We start from the raw sequence: 13,213 nt of genomic DNA, 5'->3' as shown, positions 1-13,213 counted from the left end.
TACATTTTGAAGGCACAAATGCAGAGAAGGGCAATTGGTAATAACACTTGTTCTGCCATTCTGTGTTCGCCCAAGTCTCTCGATAAAAATGGTACCTCACTTGTGTGGGAGGCTTAGTGCCTGCTACATACAGGAAACTGCCCAAAACGCAACATGGATACATAAAACCTTTCCGCACAAAACTGACCTGTTTTTTGCAATGTTGGTAGCTGTGGTGTTTGGGCCCTAGCTCAGCTGGCATCTCGGCAAACCTGTACATTTTTTAAAACAAGACAACTAGGGGAATCCAGGATGGGGTGCCTTGTGTGGCTCTCACCAGGTTGTTTTGTTTTACCCAGAATACCTTGCAAACCTCAAATTTTGCTTACTGGGGGCAGGTTGTGACACGTATCGAATCGGCCGTAGGAATGCATGTTCCCTTGACACCGCTTGTCTGCCTCCTGGGAGTAGTGGAGTGTCCCAGAGGGCGTAGGATTCACTATTGAATGGCCAATTGGCATTATTGCTGCCAAAGAGGAGAGTGCCCCTCGGTTGGATGAGCACAAGGGTCCCACAAGGGTCCCACTGTTTACAGAATGGCTCCAAGACATATTGGAATGGGAAGCGGCAGAGGAATCTCACACGAAAGTATCATGCACGGATGAAGGGGCGGCTACAGCTATACAACTCTGGGCTTACTTATTGTGTAGGTTTCCCAAGAATCACATCACGACATGGGGGGAAAGCTCTGAAGGGGAGAGATGACGATCCGTCAGACCAAGGGCCTGCTCTATGTTTTTGATAACTGAGTGTGTACTGTAGTACCCTGGAACGTTGTGATGGTTAATGACCTGGGCAGTACCAATGACTTGATACTATCACTGAATATATTGATGTTTCTCTTCTTTGACTGCCTGCAGTTGCTTGATGTAGTAGAAGTGTCGGCTGCTGATCAGTACCTGCTAACGACAATATAAGTTCGTTGTAAAGAGATATACAGGGCCTGTAAATTAAATGCTACTAGTGGGCCTGTGGCACAAATTGCAGCACCCAAAGGAGTAGCCTTTCAAACTTGTCTCAGGCCTGCCACTGCAGTGGCTGTGTGCGCAGTTTACTGCCACACTGACTTGGCCCGCCAAACTACTTGCCAAGGCCTCACCTCCCTTTTTACTACACCTAAGTCACCCCTAAGGTAAGCCCTAGATAGCTCTATGGGGAGGGTAACTTGTTTGTAAAAGGTAGTACATTTGTGTTTATGTCCTACAGGACCTAGTAGTGACAAACTGCCTATTTAGTTTTTCACTACTGTGAGTGCCTCTCCTCTCATAGGATTGCATTGGAAATGCCCTTGCATATGTCTAAGTGGTATCTTCTGATCTATAGGGAGTACCATGGGCATGTTTAGTATGTTTGGAATGGTAGTAAGAAATCCTGCTTACTGGTGTGGATGGTTTTTTTATTACTGTTTTAGAAATTTTCTCTATGCTAATAATTCCACTGCCTTGCAGCCTGACTCCAATCCACGTCTGAGGCAGAGTGACAGCTCCACTTGGTGCATCCTTTCCAGACAGTAATCACATAGGAGGAGCTGGGTATGACAGAAGAGGCATCTGCATACTGATAGTCTTCCTGGTCAGGGGAGAGGGAAGGTCATTCACACCTTACATGTGAATAGGCTGTTTCCTGCCCTCACACAATGGACTGATTATACCCTAATGATGTCCGCAGACAGGCCTGGGTTGAAAGGGCATTGTGCTTCACTTGAAAGAGCTCTTTTTAAGTTACCACCTGAACAAAGGCATTTCTAAGTATAAATAGAGAGCCCCCTGATTTGTAGAGCACTTTTGGAACCGCTGCCCTGCACAACGGACTCATCTCAACCGCTCTTTAGTTGTTGCCCTGCTGCTGCTGGACGGCACAAAGGACTCATCTGGATTTTTTTCTGCATGTTGTCCTGCTGTCAGCTGGGACTTGATAGTGGACTACCAAAGCACTGTAGTGCTACGAGGAAAGATCATCATTGGAGCTGCTGGTCTTACTATGTTGGTATACCTCACCACTTCTGTCTGCTTTTGCCCCACTCCAAGTGCCTCTCAAGGGGTCCAAGGCAGGAGGAGCACTTTTCATAATTGCTGCCCCAGTGCATGTTGAGCATGAAGTGAGAGCGTGAAGAGCGATTTTCATAGTTGCTGGACCATGAAGAGGCCTGCACCCGACCTGAGAAGCGCGTGTTGAGCGATTTGCCGTGTCCAGGAGCGGCGTGGTGCAGGGACAGCACCTCCTCTCCTTTGACTGGTGCAGCACGTGAAGAACGCTACACCATACCTGGAAAGCATGTGTTTAGCGCTTTTAGGGGCTCTATCCCCCCATGCCCCAGATCCAAAGGTGCAGTGTGACCGCCACACCTATATCCCCAGGAGGGGGATCTGCAGTATCCTGGGATGGCCATGTGCTGCATGGGCCCGTCACCTCTTCAGGATGCAGGGATGTGCCCACCAGCAAAGTGAGTGCCAGAGTAATGCTGCTTCTTTTACAAGCAGCATTGCAGGAGACGCCACCCGGCACATCTGACCGACACCATACCAGCCCACCTTATGGGGGCCACATAGCGCAGCATGGAGGGGGAGGACCCGCTGGAGTCTCCCATGTGAGAATCTGCAGTGAGAGGCTGAACCATGCAGTGGAGGCAGCGCACGGCGTGTCTGCGGGCGGCTGCGTTGGATTGTTTTCCATGCGGGGGACCCAGCAAGGTCTCCCACTGATTCTGCCATGTTTCTTTCCCCCACCCCCACCCCCTGTTTGTGCAGTACCTGGAGGAACATGTGCACAAATTTTGAACCCAGTTGGCAGTGGTTCAGAGCACATGTTGCCCTGAAGCCTCAATGATGAGGCTTTCTGTCTTTACGCTATTACCGTGTTCACTATAATAGAGGCACAGTTGTGTATGCTCCCTGCTTCGTGGACAGAGTACTGTGGGACATATAACAAGAGCGGAGGAGCACTGAGTCTCAAAGTGAGATGAGTAATGTCCACATATATATATGGTGATTATGACCTCAGTATTCATACAATGTTTCAACCTGGATGAGTAATGTTGTTTCCTCGTTGGAGCAACCAATATATTTCAGTAATTACATTGCAGGCAGTGGGAGGATGTGTTTTGGGTTATGACGTGCGATAGAGAAATGTATTCTTTCTGTTATTAGCATTTCATGATGATGGTATGACGATTGCCTCTGGAATAAGCCTGACTGCTGTGTCAAGTTACCAACGGAGTGAGCAGAGGTGATCTTAGGTGTGTTGCTCCTTTGCCCTGACTAGAGTGGTGGTTTCAACCTGGCTGGGGCGCATGCCCTAGCCACCCAGAAACCCCATTTCTAACATAGGCCTAGTGCCCACTACAGGAAACGCCCCAAAACAAAACATGAATATGTAAAAGTTTTCCACGCAAAACTGACACTTTTTGTGCAAAGTGAGTAGCTGTGGTTTTCGGGACCTAGCTCGCTGGCATCTAGGAAAACATAGCAAACCTGAACATTTTTGAAAACTAAACACCTAGGGGAATCCAGGTTGGGGTGACTTGCGTGGCTCTCACCTGGTTGTTTTACCCAGGATACCTTGCAAACTTCAAACTTCTTCTAAAGGAACACATTTTCCTCACATTTCTCTGGTAGAACGTTCTGGAATCTGCACAGAGCCACACATTTCCTTCCCCAGCATTCTCCTATGTCTCCCCCAAAAAATGGTACCTCTCTTGTGTGGGTAGGCCTAGTGCCCATTGCATGAAACTGCCAAAAACACATTATGGATATATAAACTTTTTCTTTGCAAAATTGACCTGTTTTTTTTGCAAAGTGGGTAGCTGTGGTGTTTTGGGCCATAGCTCAGCTGGCATCTGGAAACACCTAACAAACCTGTACATTTTGTAACACTAGACACCTATGGGTATCCAGGATGGGGTGACTTGCATGAATTCCATGAGTCTTGTTTACCGACAGGGCCCTGCAAACCCTCAATCCACAAAATTCCTACCACCAAGCATTGCCCCACGTGTGCCAATAAAAATACTGCACCACTTCTGTGGCATACTGCCATGATAGGTACTTATCAAACCAAGGGCAATGGGAGCCCTTGCATGGGACTTCTAATGACATTGATTGGATGTGTTCCTGTCCCTGGCACTAGGCCCAACCACAAAAGTGGCACAGCATTTTTTTTTACAGAAGTGGAACAATGCTGGGTGGAAGGAATTTTGTGGATTCCTGCGGGTTCTAGAAGTTTCCATCACGGAAACGTGTGGAAAATGTGTATTTTTGGTCAGTATAGGTTTGCAAGGCATTGTGGGTAAGACAATGGTGTGGGATGGATGCAAAGCACATCACACTGAACTCACCCAGATGTCTAGTTTCAGAACTGTCTGGATTTGGTAGGGTTTTCCAGATGGCCGACCCAAGCCCAAAAGGTGCAGCTGTTCACCATTGCAAGTGGGATGGTATTGGTCCATTTGTAAAAACAACACCCAAAAGAATCGACTATCCTCTTGCGTTCAATTGGGATGAGATGCTTTAGTTCGCAGGAGATCAAACTGTTTCCCCATTTTTGAGGGGTTGGGGGCCCGCAATGCCCATGCTGGGAAGCCCCCATCCCTATGAAAAAAATACATCCCTGGGGTCTAGTGTGCTCTCTGCCCCCCTGTAGGCCAGAAAGACTGTTTCTCTTTTTTAAGGGTGGGGGGCATAGTCATGCCCGTGCTGGGCAGCCCCCATGATACAAATGAAAAAAAGTAATCCCTCGTGTCTAGTGGGCTTTCTGCCCCCCCTCGGGGGGTGCCCCCAGGGGCATAAAGACTGTTTCCCTCTTTGGGGGGAGGTGGGGAAATGGCCATGCCAATGCTTGGCAGCCCACACCAAAACAAATTTTTAAAAAAAGGAATGCTTGGTTTCTAACGGGTTTTCTGCCCCAGGGAGGTAGATAGGGGTAATTGTCCCTCTCTGCCTCCCCCAGACGGGATGACAGAGAGACTGTTTATCTTTTTTGGGGGTAAGAGAGCATGGCCATGCCCATGCTGGGCCGCCCCACCCCTGCAACTAAAACAAAACAATTCATCTCTGGTGTCTAGTGGGCTTCTTGCCTGCCCCTAGGGTCAGATGGGGTAACTGTCCCTATCTACCACCCAGAAGGGCAGAAATACTTTTTATCATTTTGGGTTGGGGGTTGGGGGAATGGGAGCATGGTTATGTCCATGCTGGGCAGCCCCACCGTCAAAAATAAAAAAGTATAATCCCTGGTGTCTAGTGGTGTTTTGCACTGTCCCCCCCCGCAGGGAGCCAGATCAGCCCAAAAACTGGGGTCAATCTGTCCCCAGGGGGGCAGAAAATGGCCAAAATAATGCTCCCATAATGAGAAGTGACTCTTGCCCAAGGGACCGCTCCCCAACATATATTGTTTGTAAAATTCCTGGGGTCTAGTAGTATTCTACTCTCCTGGGGGACAGATTGGCCTGAAAATAAGTCCAATCTGCCTCCAGGGGCACACCAAACAGCCAAAATTTGTGCCCAAATATTGGGAGCAGCCATTGCCTAAGAGGCCGCTCCCTCTGCAAAAATAAATCCCTGGTGGTCTAGTGGGTGGATCCCTACTTGGGGATGGCCCTGCTTGGGCGATCTCAAAGCAGGGATGCACTTGGGAAAGGTACCATTCAAAGGGGGGATTCTTCCTTTCTATCTATATTTCTCCTGTTTGGTTTGGTGCTCAGGGGCTGAGATAGTCCCACGAGCAACAAAGCAGTGAAAGTAAAATGAGCCATTCGCGTCTTTTCACTTTCACTTTCAATGTAATGGTGTCAGCATGCCATGCACGCAATCGTCATTACATTGAACAAAAAAAATGCCACCCCAGCTCCTGAGGCAGAAGAACAAAAAACAAAATGATTTAGTGGTCATGTGATAAGAATGGAACAGTTCCGTCCTCAGCACAAGACCATCGGTGCTCATGACGGAACTGTAACCAGAGCTTAATACTCATTTCCTTCCTTCAAACAATCCTTGTAACGTAGATAACCTGGGATCAGTTCATTGTGACTCAATCAGGATGGCCTCTGAGAAACGGCTCTCAAAGCATGTCTGTCATAGACTCTGAACATTCAAGGTTGCATTCTGTAGTGCTTGTTCTTGGAGTACAGGCACATTCATTGTGTGAGTTTCACATCTTGCTCCTCAATGTCACACAGAACTGCAGTTCTCACTCACTCACTCACTCACTCACTCACTGCATGTCAATATCATTTTCCATCACCGACTCAAAGTGTTGAATTAGAATTTACTTTCCAAAGCAAAGCTTGTTTTACTTATTTAGCTCTGGAAAATAGTCCTAAAGTAACCTAAAATAAAGTTATACACTGCTTTGTGTTTAGGTGGATTTCCATTGGTGTCACATGATTCTATTATGCAACCACCCATGGTTTTTGATTCAAAGCCCTACCTACTAAAAAAAAGTAGACAGGGCTTTGCGCCAAAAACGTACACCTCCTCAAGGCAAGCATTATGTTGGAGAAAAGTTGGGCACCATATTTATAGAATAGTGCAAGCCGGTGCAAAGGGTAGGCTAGTGTAAACATTTTTTATGTTAGTCGGGTGGGGCTGGCGGTATGGAAGAAGGGTGTTTTGCACCAAAAAATGACGTTAGGCAGGTTAAGTAAAGAACAATGACTCCAACCTGCCTGGAGTAATTTTCTGAAGCAAAACCATCCATACCACATGACTCCTGTCTTAGAAAAGACAGGATCCATGCCCACCACCCCAATGGCCAGCACAGGGGACGAGGGTCCCCTGGGCATGGCCATTGCACCCAGTGCCTTTTTCAGGGCCCCCAATGGCACTTAAAAAAAAAAAAATACGTACCTATACTTACCTGGGATGGGGTCCCCTATCCTCCGCTGTCCCTCTGGTGTGAGTGGGGTTGTTCCGGGGGCCTGGGGAGGGCACCTGTGGGCTTATTCCATGGTGTTCCACCATGGAAATAGGCCCACAGGTCTCCTAATGCCTGCCCTGACCCAGGTGTTAAAAAATGGTGCATAGGAAGCTGTGCACCATTTTTTGACCCCTCCTCCCCCGTGCGTGATTTTTGCACGGGAGGATAAACAAGGCACTAGGGCCTTAGAGTCATTTTTTGCCTGGGAATGCCTACCTTGCATCTCATTGACGCAAGGTAGTATTCCGCAGGCAAAAAATGACTTTAACTCAAATATTTTGGCGCTAGACAAGTCAATCACCAAAATATAAATATGGAGTTAAGTTTGCACCAGATTTGTGTCAAGAAAAATGTCGCAAATCCGGCGCAAACAGAGTATAAGTATGCCCCCTAGTGCAGCATTTTAGCAGATTTGATGCTCTACTGCTTTCTTCCCATAATGTACCACTGCAACTTTGGTTGCTGTGCTTTGTTGCATAAAGAAATTGTACATTTGCCCCTTAACCTTCAGTTTAATGTCTTGAAGTACAGTCCCACTGAGAAAGTCTTACTCCTCTGAGCTAAGTCTTACTGGATCTGTACTCTGAAGCTGAGTCTCTCTCAATGTGTCTTGGAAGCACAATGTTATACTGGGAGGCTCACTCCTTGGCGCTCGGATGTCTGAGACTGTAACCCTGGGAACCACAATCTCAATCACTAGGTCGGAATCTCACTCCTTAGAGGGGAGAAGTCTGAATCTTACTGAGTCTGACTTTCACTCGGTAAAGCACAAAGGGGGTGATTCTGGCGATTCCGCAGGGCATTCTGACCGCGGCGGTTTGGCTGCGGTCAGAAAGGGAAAACCGGCGGTCTCCCGCCGGTTTCCCGCTGCCCTATTGAATCCTCCATGGCGGCGCATGGGGATTCTGACACCCCATACCGCCATCCTGTTCCTGGCGGTTCTCCCGCCAGGAACAGGATGGCGGTATGGCGTGTCGCGGGGATCCTGGGGGCCCCTGCAGTGCCCATGCCAATGGCATGGGCACTGCAGGGGCCCCCGTAAGAGGGCCCCAAAAAGAATTTCAGTGTCTGCTTTGCAGACACTGAAATTTGCGACGGGTGCAACTGCACCCGTCGCACCTTCCCACTCCGCCGGCTCAATTCTGAGCCGGCGTCCTCGTGGGAAGGGTTTTTGCACTGGGCTGGCGGGCGGCCTTTTGGCGGTCGCCCGCCAGCCCAGTGCAAAAGCCCAAATACCCTCAGCGGTCTTTCGACCGCGGAGCGGTATTTTGGAGGGGGGAAGTCTGGCGGGCGGCCTCCGCCGCCCGCCAGACTCAGAATGACCCCCAAAGTCTGAATCTCACTTGGAGTATAGTCACAAATACTGGGTCTGACTTTCACTCGGCAAAGCACAGTTTCACTCACTGCATCCAAGTCTCACTCCTTGAAGTTCATAGTCATTACCATTTGTGATGCCTTGCATTGCAGAATTATTATTATTAAAAAGTGGATTTGAACCTTTAAACTCTTATTCTTGTTGTTGCACACAATCTTGCAATTACTTACTTGCTTGTTGCAAACATTACGCCATCCAGGCTGTGCTTTAAAGACTAACTTCTAGCCCCCACCCAACATGAATGCGATGACTGACCCATTACAAGACAACTCATTACACGTCCAGTTAAAAAACAAGAGTGCATTTATTTTTGCTGAGACCTTTTAAATAGCCCTGCTCTTCAGAAAGAGTGTAACATCAACTGGTGTAATTACTTCAGTGCTGCTCAGTGGTGTATGCTATTTCAGGTGGTCCTCCTCACACACCAGGATGTGGAGAAAATCCGGATCACCCTGCAGGGCCGGATCGGGCCCTTTGCAACTGCAAAAATGCATTTTATATGTATGAATTCCAATTTGCGTCTTTTAGAAATAAATCACATTTAGAAAAGCTACTAGCTCCCTATTAAAATTCGATTTTTGTGTGTTGATTGTAAGTGATTTATATACAATATTTCATAATTTGTGTTTTGTTTAATGTATACTCAGTAGTTTTGTGCATTTGTTTAAGGTTCAAATTGTAAAAATCTCTGAGGCCGGGGTCCCCTATTTCCTGTGGTGATCCAGGGGGGTCCCACTGAAGTCAAAAGGTTAAGAACAGCTCACTTAGAAGGAGGAGGTTTGAAAAACAGCCTAAAACAGTGCAAACCAAATCAAAGTTCAAGATAATAATAGCACAAGAGGGAAAAGTTGCGAACGCATAAAAACGCATAAATGGTATTAGTGTAAGTGTTACTTACTTCAGCCATGTTTACTTGTTCCTGCTAGCATTGCCTAAAGGAAGTGCACTCTGCTCTCTCCTTCATGTTCATATCCCTTGGCGCCCAGTGTGTGAAAATGTAGACTAGCTGGCACAGCTGAAAATGTTTACATATTTTGTTAGTACTGCAAAGCTGTTTTTGTTTGTTTGCATGACCACAGGGTAGACACCTGCTTGAGTGTTATTTTAAGAATTAATCATGTGTTTCTATTGGAATCTCATGATCACTAGTGTGTACATTTCTGTATGAATGTGGCACTGTAAGCTGGTTCCCTTAACTATTGCTGGGGAAAACTCTGGACAGAGTTCTCTAAGCTTCACAGGCCATTGATTTTTTCCTTCTTTCAATACACTTTTTCAGTCTTCAGCTGTCATGTATGAAGATATCTTTGACAATGCGGTAGCTAAGCCTTGGGATAGTTGGAATCTGTGACCCTGGTAGGTTGTTTCCCCTTTCTCACAGGGCTAAGGACATTTTCTCCTTGCCTACAAAGAAATAAACGGTTGTGAGTGTGTCTGTAGGCAGCTTTGCTTTTATGCGAGCTCTGTGAGTATGGTGCAGCCTCAGCAGTGGCTCTTCTGATCGGCCCCTTACTGAAAGAAGCATGCTTCTGATGTAACCTTGGATGCTTTGGCCCTCTGCTTCTTTCAGAAGACCATGGGGGTTATTCTAACTTTGGAGGAGGTGTTAATCCGTCCCAAAAGTGACGGAAAAGTGACGGATTTACCACCAGCCGTATTACGAGTCCATTATATCCTATGGAACTCGTAATACGGCTGGTGGTATATCCGTCACTTTACCATCACTTTTGGGACGGATTAACACTCCTCCAAAGTTAGAATAACCCCCCATGTATCCTAATGCTGTTCTGCTACAATCAGTTTTCCAAGTTCATCTGTTCCAGTTTTAATTCCTCCTTTTCCTCCTGTAACGAGATAAGACAGTTCCACAATCTATGTTGCTCCCCTGGTCTCTTTCCCTCCGTATGATCAAATACGTCCAACCATGTTCCCAGAGACCTCAGATCTGCTCTCAGGCTGTTGAAACTGGCTTTGAAATCATTCGTTTTTATGCGTAACTCTGATTTAATTTCTTGAAAAAAGTTTTGTATAAAGTCCTGGGTGATTTCTACCAGCTAGTGCTTATGCCGGCGCCTCATTTCACTCTGGCGTGGGTGATTGGTGTAGTTCTTATTCTTCATTTGCAATTCTGTGATGGCATTTAACTAAAGATGCACATTTGTTCCTGCTTGCTGCCGTAGCTTCTGTGTATGAGCGGTGTGAGGAATTTTACTCCCCTCAGGATCGAAGAATGGCTCTTTTAAAAAAAAAGTTTTTTGTTTTTTTATTGAGATCCAACACCGAAATATACTATTCCCATGCAGTAAATTAATATCTATAAAACAAATTCAATGCACAATATCATTAGAAATTAAACAAACAAAGAAATTATGTGATAACATTTTTCATTACCGCCTAACATCGATTAACAATGAAGACATGGACATTTCATAGATCAAAAAATAATATCTACCAGAGCCTAAGCCCACCAGCCCTATGAGCAATTTCCTTGTCCTTTGGAGTCTTCATAAACTTCCCCTAAATGTTAGAGAATATCTTAATCCCTCCACATCTCAGCGCATGCAGGTGCTTTTGCTCCCTCACACTTCTTCATTTTAGCTATACATTCGTCAAGAGTGGGGACATGCGAAGTAAACCAGTTTTGTAATATGAGGGATCGAACTACTGCCGTAGCAATGTATAGTAGCTTTCTCAGTCTGGGAGCAAACTTACCCCCGGATTCGTAGCCCTGATCTGATAGCCAGATGCTGGGAGCTATTTTTATCTGTAAAGCTATTTCTAGGTACGTAAATACATTGCCCCAGAGTTCTTGAATAAGAGCACACTTACCTATGACATGTGTCCAATTTGCTGCAACACCTGTGTGACAAAGAAAGCAGTGGCCGGGCCATTTAGGATTAATCTGGGCTAAGAATAGCAGTGTGCGGGAAAGCAGCCATTTACTAAAATAGCAAAAGCCAAAGTTCCCCTAAGTGGGAAGGGTATGCCCAGACGTGGGTCACTTGCTCACTGTGCCACTGGATTCAAGCTAGCCTGGCTGATGAAGGGTAAATCCCTGAAACCGGTCCCAGGATGCTTGCTTCCGGTCCAGGGAGGACCTGGCTTGGCAGCTCAGGCTGGACTGTTCCCATGAGGAACAGGGTCAAGACTGATTTGCATATGGCTGGGTCCAAACTGGGGTGTCATGGTGAGCAAAAGAACAATGGATTAAACTCAGATCTGTGACTGGGGGTGAGTGTTTGCATTGTTCAGCACTCCGTCCATCATCATTTTGTGTTGCTAAAATTTACTAAAATAGAGCATTCTGCTCCAGTTGGCTCCCCTCAAACATTAAAATTCAGCCGGTTCATTTTCTCCCAAATTTCTTTTGTTAGCACTAGTCCTTCATATTTCTACCATTTGCTAATTGTTTTTAGGCTAAGATCTGGGCCTTATTATTCCATGAGCAGCTTTTTCCATTCACCCACTTGTCTATCGCCCGCAGGATGTACCAAATCTTTAACTATATTTTGGCGGTCCCACAACTGATTACTATCAAAGCCTGAGAGCATCTTGAGTATTGCTCTATAGGACCCAATAAGCAAAAACTCCCCTTACACAGCTGCCCCTATTTCTGATGGGTTTTTCAATTCATCAGCAGCTAAAAATTCCCCAACTTTATGAAATCCGTCCCGTTCCCAAATACTAATTACACCTGATCAAGCCGAGTACCGACATCCTTAATCAATTCAGATAAGGGGGTACAGATATTAATATAAGGTATGGCATATCTCCGATACATATCTGATCTCTTTCTAAAAAAACACCTCAATTTCTTGCAAGGCACTTTCTTTGGGGATTTTACTAGTTTTACGACATCACATATTCGATGCTCCCTAAAAATCAATTCACAAAAGTCCTGCTGAAATAAGCCGCCATGATGCGGTGGCACATTAAATCTAGCCATGTATCGTGCAAATAATGCAAAATAGTAATCTTTAATATTGGGGAGTGCCAGGCCTCCCTTCTCCAAATCCGCATATAAAGTGCTTAGTGCGATTTGTGCAGTTTTATTGCAACAAATAAAAGACAAACAACTATTCCAGTTTTCTGCAAAATGAGGAGGGTAACACAATTGGAATAGCTGAAAAAAGGAAATTGAATAACGACAGAATTGGCACTTTAATCAAGGCTTCCCTCCCTAGAGGGAGTGATCCCCATTGTGCTAAGATGGCGTGAGTTTTGGAAAGCAAGGGAGCTAAATAAAGTCATATAGATCTTCAATTTTTCAATAGAATCTAACCCTCAAGTACCACTTAGGCCGAGAGTTCATACAGAAAATCATTTCTGGGAATAATCTCTCAGAGCTACACCCACAGACAATCATTTCATTTTTTTCCGTATTAACCTTATATCCCCCCATTTGCTTAAACAGGGAGAACATCTCCAAAGTTTTTTTCCTGAGAGCTTCTATTATTATCAAGAAACAAAATAATGTCATCCGCATACTGTTTATTCTTCCCCATCTGGTTAATGGGACGACAGATCTCTAGATTCTGTCTAATTGCGATGGCTAATGGTTTGATAAAAAAGGCAAACAATATAGGTGAAAGAGGACATCCCTGCCGAGTGCCCCAACGTACCTGCAAGTTACCCACATCTACTGAATTGTTTAATATATCAGCTTCCGCATTCTGATACAACCTTTGCAACAATCCAGTGACCTAGTAAGGAATCCCAAATTGTGCTAAAATGTCGAATAACATGTCCCAGACCACGCGATAAAGGGCTTTTCCAGCTTCCAATAAAAGGATAACAGCTGGGATGCTATTGATAAAAAAAAATCAAATGCTTCGGCCAGAAATGCTTGTTATTTGCCAATTGATGACCAGCAATAAAACCATTCTGGTA

Source organism: Pleurodeles waltl, chromosome 4_2, assembly GCF_031143425.1.
Source record: "Pleurodeles waltl isolate 20211129_DDA chromosome 4_2, aPleWal1.hap1.20221129, whole genome shotgun sequence".
NCBI lineage: Eukaryota > Metazoa > Chordata > Amphibia > Caudata > Salamandridae > Pleurodeles > Pleurodeles waltl.
This window is presented reverse-complemented; position numbering follows the sequence as displayed.